The sequence below is a fragment of the Coregonus lavaretus genome, assembly GCF_964263955.1.
Source record: "Coregonus lavaretus genome assembly, chromosome: 18".
Taxonomy (NCBI): domain Eukaryota; kingdom Metazoa; phylum Chordata; class Actinopteri; order Salmoniformes; family Salmonidae; genus Coregonus; species Coregonus lavaretus.
In genome coordinates, this window is record NC_140005.1 from 28,775,653 (window position 1) to 28,783,087 (window position 7,435).

Consider the following 7,435-nt stretch of genomic DNA (forward strand, 5'->3'; position numbering starts at 1 on the left):
GTTTTTCTGCAAAGGGACCAGGACGACTGATCTGTGTAAAGGAAAGAATGAATGGGGCCATGTATCGTGAGATTTTGAGTGAAAACCTCCTTCCATCAGCAAGGGCATTGAAGATGAAACGTGGCTGGGTCTTTCAGCATGACAATGATCCCAAACACACCGCCCGGGCAACGAAGGAGTGGCTTCGTAAGAAGCATTTCAAGGTCCTGGAGTGGCCTAGCCAGTCTCCAGATCTCAACCCCATAGAAAATCTTTGGAGGGAGTTGAAAGTCTGTGTTGCCCAGCGACAGCCCCAAAACATCACTGCTCTAGAGGAGATCTGCATGGAGGAATGGGCCAAAATACCAGCAACAGTGTGTGAAAACCTTGTGAAGACTTACAGAAAACGTTTGACCTGTGTCATTGCCAACAAAGGGTATATAACAAAGTATTGAGAAACTTTTGTTATTAACCAAATACTTATTTTCCACCATAATTTGTAAATAAATTCATAAAAAATCCTACAATGTGATTTTCTGGATTTTTTTTCCTCAATTTGTCTGTCATAGTTGACGTGTACCTATGATGAAAATTACAGGCCTCTGTAATTTGGGAGAACTTGCACAATTGGTGGGCTGACTAAATACTTTTTTTCCCCACTGTACATGGGCTACACATACTAAGACAGAAGGGCACTGTTTCGCTCGCTAGGATGCTTTCTCCAGTGAGACTGATGAGTCTTGCTGTCGGTGCGCGTCTTGGTCAAATGTATCAATATTTTCAGAGACGACCTATCAGATCTCAGAATTTCTGGGGTGGCCACGGCCCACTCTGATATCTGATTGGCCAACCCAGTGGCCACCCCAGAAATTCTGAGATCTGATACGTCGTATCTGAAAATATTGATACATTTGACCAAGACGCGCACCGACAGCAAGACTCAACCCCCTGGACACGCCACTGGTTCAACGGGCTCAGTACATCTACCTTGTAAAAGGATGTCAGCTCTCTTTTTCAGTGTTTGTTGTAACTAAGAAACTTGCATATTGCGCAGTGAGTTCTGGTTGGCTCGCAGCCAAAGAGAGCAATACAAGATGGCGCCGTACTGTATGGCTGCCGTCTTGCGAGCTCCGACCCAACTTTGCTATTTTGTGATTATTTTTGCGTTTATCTTTACTTTTTTTGCACTAAATGTATCTGCTATCATTTGTTATGATCGACAAGGACTTTTGAACAACAGATCGGCAGTTACTAACCTCAATTCCGACTTAAACTTTGACCCTGGGCTCTTTGTGTAATTCCGACCGGGCTATCCAAGAGGAAACACAGGCGAAAAAGAGGCAGGAGAGGGGCAGCCCTGGCGAGATTAAGGCGAAGGGAAAACTGATGTACAGTCTCTTGATAATAAAATGGAGGATCGTGGATTTGCTATCAACGGGACTCTCGTAACTGCAATATTCTCTGCTTTTCTGAAACATGGCTTTTGGTCAAGATACTCCCCATGGCTATCCAACTCGATGGATTATCCATTCACCGAGCAGACAGGACATTGGATTCAGGAAAATTGAGAGGGGGAGGGGTATGCCTTTTTATCAACAGCAAATGGTGTGCTGACTAGCGCCGTGGAAGTCTCGACCCATTGTTGACCTGTCTTGAATACCTGATGGTCAAATGCCAACCTTTCTACCATCAAGAACGTTTTCAGCTGTTATCGTGACTGCTGTATATATTCCACCTCAGGACAAGAAAAACAATACATAGGACAAGAAAAACAATAAGCTGGCACTTAACGAACTGTACGAGGCTATATACAAACAGGAAACAATGCACCCGGAGGCACATGTAAATGTATGTACAAACACTCAATTTAGTCAAGCTCCTTTACACACATACATTTGTGGATTCTGCTATTTCAGTCACACCCGTTGCTGACAGGTGTATAAAATCGAGCACACAGCCATGCAATCTGCATAGACAAACATTGGCAGTAGAATGGCTTTACTGAAAAGCTCAGTGACTTCAACGTGGCACCTTCATAGGATGCCACCTTTCCAACAAGTCAGTTTGTCAAATTTCTGCTCTGCTAGAGCTGCCCCGGTCAACTGTAAGTGCTGTTATTGTGAAGTGGAAACGTCTAGGAGCAACAGTGGCTCAGCCGCGAAGCGGTAGGCCACACAAGCTCACAGAACGGGACCACCGAGTGCTGAAGCGTGTAAAAATCGTCTGTCCTCGGTTGCAACACTCACTACTGAGTTCCAAACTGCCTCTGGAAGCAATGTAAGCACAAGAACTGTTCGTCTGGAGCTTCATGAAATGGGTTTTCATGGCCGAGCAGTCGCACACAAGCCTAAGATCACCATGCGCAATGCCAAGCGTCGGCTGGAGTGGTGTAAAGCTCGCTGCCATTGGACTCTGCAGCAGTGGAAACGCGTTCTCTAGAGTGTTGAATCACGCTTCACCATCTGGGTTTGGCGGATGCCAGGAGAACGCTACCTGCCCCAATGCATAATGCCAACGGTAAAGTTTGGTGGTGGAGGAATAATGGTCTGGGGCTGTTTTTCATGGTTCGGGCTAGGCCCCTTAGTTCCAGTGAAGGGCAATCTTAACGCTACAGCATACAATGACATTCTAGACAATTCTGTGCTTCCAACTTTGTGGCAACAGTTTGGGGAAGGCCCTTTCCTGTTTCAGCATGACAATGCCCCAGTGCACAAAGTGAGGTTTGTCGAGATCAGTGTGGAAGAACTTGACTGGCATGCACAGAGCCCTGACCTCAACCCTATCGAACACCTTTGGGATGAATTGGAACGCCGACTGCGAGCCAGGCCTAATCGCCCAACATCAGTGCCCGACCTCACTAATGCTCTTGTGGCTGAATGAAAGCAATGAAAGCAAGTCCCAGCAATGTTCTAACATCTAGTGGAAAGCCTTCCCAGAAGAGTGGAGGCTTTTATAGCAGCAAAGGGGGGACCAACTCCGTATTATTGCCCATGATTTTGGAATGAGATGTTCGACGAGCCGGTGTCCACATACTTCTGGTCATGTAGTGTATAGACACACTCACAGCCCCCCTGCCTCAGCCTTTCTGGTATATGAGAATTCACAGAGCAGTCCCTTGCACACACATACACACACAACACACACAAACACACACACCGCCCCCCAACTAAACAAGACCAGAGGAGCAAATAACAATTCTCAGACACTAACCATGTCAGCCTTCAGCTGGACAGCTTGCTCATGTTGTGGGACTTCACTGAGGACTATGGGTTCCTCAGGATTCATCTTGTGCATTGTGGAGGTTTTTTGTTAGCATTTCAGTCATGGGAATATACTGTAAATGTGGAACTAGTATTTACTGTACTTCTCTAGATGATCGAGCCAAACATTTCACAAGTATGTTCTCAACTCAAAATCTCACCACCAAACTCAATACTTATTGCTGCCTGTATTATGGTCATTGTGCAAGAAAATTACAGGTGAAAGGTTATGCACGGTTCTCGACCAAACCCTGACCTTATGGTCCTGTGGTCTACCCAGTGCATTGACCGTAACCCAACCAGGTCAGGGTTCTGCTACTGTCTTGAGGTCTGAGGCATGAAGCAGCATACTGTATGCATGACACAACCATTCCCCATTCATGGGAGAGTGACCAAAGCAAACACAAAGCCTTGTTACTGTGGAGCTGTGTGGGCTGTTCACCGTGTCGCTCACAGGTCTATGACCTCATGTTATAGCTATGACCTCATGTTATAGAGCAGACAACTGAAAGGGTTAAGACACACACACACACACACACAAACAGGCACACACACCTTCCTTCCCCCTTCTACCCCCACTGCCTGTCTCCGGAACATTCTCCTGACTTAATTCACAGCTAAAGCAGAACTGGGCAGCAGCATTCTGGGAGTGTTTCTCATTAACAGGGGGCCGGAGGCCTGCCTGGTCCCTGGGCTGCATGCTGTGAAGTTGTGTAAGTCCTCCGCTCTGCTTACACACTCCAACAGAGGACCATAAGAAGCAGGTGTTTGCTGATCCAGTGGCCCTCTGGTCCGCCTGCTAGGGATCCCTGGCCATTTTAGATGTGCTTTATTAGTTAGAGGGAGTGATCCCAGCTCTGGCAACACGCGCCTCTGCAGCAGAGGGCTGGCCTGGTGGGGCTTGCAGCTGTGTATGCTAGTCCTAACTAGCCCTGTATTTCTGTTGTTCTTTCTCTTTCACACACTCATTTGATAGTTCTCTCTGTCAATCAATCTCTCTTATTCTCTTTTCTCTCTCTCTCGCTCTCTCTCTTTTTTGCTCTCTCTCTCTACTGTATGTTGATGTTCTCTATGACCCCTGACGCCTGGAGTTAATGACCACATCACAGAGACCTATGCACCTCTGCTTCGCACCAACACAGAGGCACAGGGAAGGGGAGGGGGTCGAGATCTAATAACAATCCTGTCTGACAATGGCCTCTCAGTCCTTGAAGGCAGCCATCTTGGATTTCTTCAATGGGGTATGTTTGGAAAGCAATCATCCTGCATACAGTGTTGTATACAGTCACAGGATGAAAGAAAATACTAACCTTGAGCCAGGCAGGCACCTGTGAGGTGGATTACAGGTCAGCTCCTAGTCTCTGGGAAGTTTCTCAGTCTGCAGTGTTCTCCTTCCCTCTTCGTCACTCCCCTCTTCTGCACTTATCCATAAAGACAGGACAGGTGAAAGCAACATGGTGGAGGCCTTAAGGCGTCCGCATGCTTCCCATCCAAAACAGTTTGTGCATACTGTATATTATGACAACATTTTGTGACATTTTTGTTCGTTTTGGTCTTCGGGAAGTAATTTTTTCGGCTGTGCGTGCATAGCATTTTTTTTATTGAGGCAAGCCGAAGTTCGGTAGCCGAAGTCTACGCCCCTAAGTCGGTGATTCGTCAACAGTAGGTATTCTTCAATGAAGTGTTTGTGGTCATTCAACAAGAAATAAATAGTTTTCATGCATATTTTTTTACTTGAGAAATACTGCACCAAACATCTTAGTTAGATTGCGCGACTATGATTTCCTCCGCAAAAACGTAAACATTTATGATTTCTTGAGTTATCTTAGATTATTTTTGACTATTTTGAGAAAGTGTATACTGGCTTTGGCATCTCAAGATGGAAAAACAGTACTATTGCCGCTTTTTTCTCGGTTTTTAAGTGAAGGTCTTTTAAGGGAGTATCCAAGCAAACTCGTTCAGTTCGGTTAGCCGAGTTCAGCAAGGCGCCAGCCGAATCGAAGCATGTGGAAGGCTTTAGTGTATAGGAATTGATTGAAACTGCCCATTTACATTTTAGTCATTTAGCAGACAGGGGTGAGTTTACCAAAAACACAAACATAATCTTAGTAGGAAATGGACGAATAATGATCTTAATGCTAAAGATGATCTTTATGTGTTTGGGAAACTGACCCCAGTTCTTTCAAGGACGAAAAGGAGACAAGGACATTAGACTATTGAGATGCTCCCAGTCCCTAGGTGTGGGGGCTTGATCTGTTCACCACTAGAGGGCAGTGTCTTCAAGCGTGATAATGTGTGTCCTGACTGCCCCAGAGCGCTACCCACCTCTTTCCTGGGTGGATACAGCCATGAGAATGTGTAAAAAGGCCAGAGACAACTAACAGAGGTGTTGTCACCCCAGATCTCACTAACACAGAGAGGTGGTAGTGTTGTATTATGGGCACACCTCAGAGAAAAGGAGTCCCGCCATTCTACAGTTCCACAGAAAGACAGAGGAACATGTTTGTTCATGCAGCAGGACGCAATGTTTTCAGAGGAAAAGCAGGAGTGATGAGAGTGAGGTAGAGAGAGAGGGAGAGATGAGGGGGGAGGGAGGGAGGCTGAGGGAGTCTGGTGGCCACATGTCCCTTCTTTTGCTCAGTGCATGGTTATTGCAGGGTAGGGTTTCATGCTAAACATCCACGGAGAGGCTGAAAATAAACCCTCTCCAAACACAGGGGCTGGGTGGTGTTGTGGTGAGGACAGGCCCAAGACACCCCCCAGCCAAACCTCTACATCCCTCAGCTTTAGCTCAATTAAACTGCCTATAGTATAATATACTCTCCTGAACCCCCTTGTCCCAGTTGCATATAACCCCTGACACACACACACATACACACACACACACACACACACACACACACACACACACACACACACACACAAAGTAGCATATATTTCAAATGTTAGGCTATGCCAAAATATATGGCTAAAAACGTTGTGTTTCTTTGACCCAAATAGGCCTGCAGTTTCGTGGGAATAATCTATAAAAGGAGTAAGACAATAGCAAAAGGCCTAATCGTAGTGATCCTCAACCAAAGAGATGCACACATGCCAGACAGTGTTAAAGGAACACTGTGCAACATTAGCAGCCTGTAAAACATGGAAAGAAGATGTTAATTGCTGTTTGCCGTTCTTTGAAATTCTTCCCCTTCTCTGAAGAACACGTTCCCCTGCCAAAAGAGAAGTCAAAGTCGGAGCGTAGTTGGGGAACCACATCAAACAGACTTTGAGTATGAATCTGTCAGCGTTGAAGGGCTATTACTACAGTAGCAGCACTGCGCCTTAGGGAGGATCCTGTCAATATCCTCATTAAAGGGCCTTCACCTTCACATGGCTTTAGCTGGTTCACTCGAGGCACTGCAACTGTCTCTGTTCTGTAGGCTTTTACATAACCCAGGCCTCAGAGCTTTGTGCTGCAAGCAGGATAATGTGTAAGAGAGAGGGGTAAGTGTGTGTGTGAGGGTGTAAGTGTGTGTGTGCACTGCAGTGTGCAGACCTATGTCCATTAGTGTGTAGAGCATCTGGGAAAACAGCACCCACATACTAACGCATCAGACCCACTTGACAAGCCAACTCTTGTGAACAATTCTTAGAATTATTAGGGTGCAGTGGGGTACTATCCCCACCAGTGGAATGTGTGAAGTGATAAGTGGGGGTGGTGGGGATGAGGGGGTGAGGATGAGGGGGTTATGGAGGGGGGACAGGAAACAGAGTGAGGGGGAGGCGAGAGGTGAGGGCTCAGGTTAGAGGGGGTGGTAATGATAAACAGTGTTTGTCTGGAGAGTTCGACTGAGTGAAAGAAAAGAGAGAGAGCGAGATAAAGAGAGACTTTTCTTCTCTCCTCACCACACTGTTGCTTTTCTGTGCCTGACCCCATTGAGGTGTTGTAATATACCTCCTTTCTCCCCTCCTTACCCCCTCTTCTATTTCTGATAGTAAGGTGATATGACCCACTCACTGATGACAGTGACTAAAAAATATATGATCAATGATTACATTGAGGAATTTATGACATAGGAAGGATTCATTCCTGTGAAATTTGGATGAGACCTTGAATATTTGATTTCACACTCAAGTCCCACTCTGACACAGTGATTATTCAATCACACCTAATAACATTATCTCCCTCTCTCTAGCTCTGCTTTGACACAGAC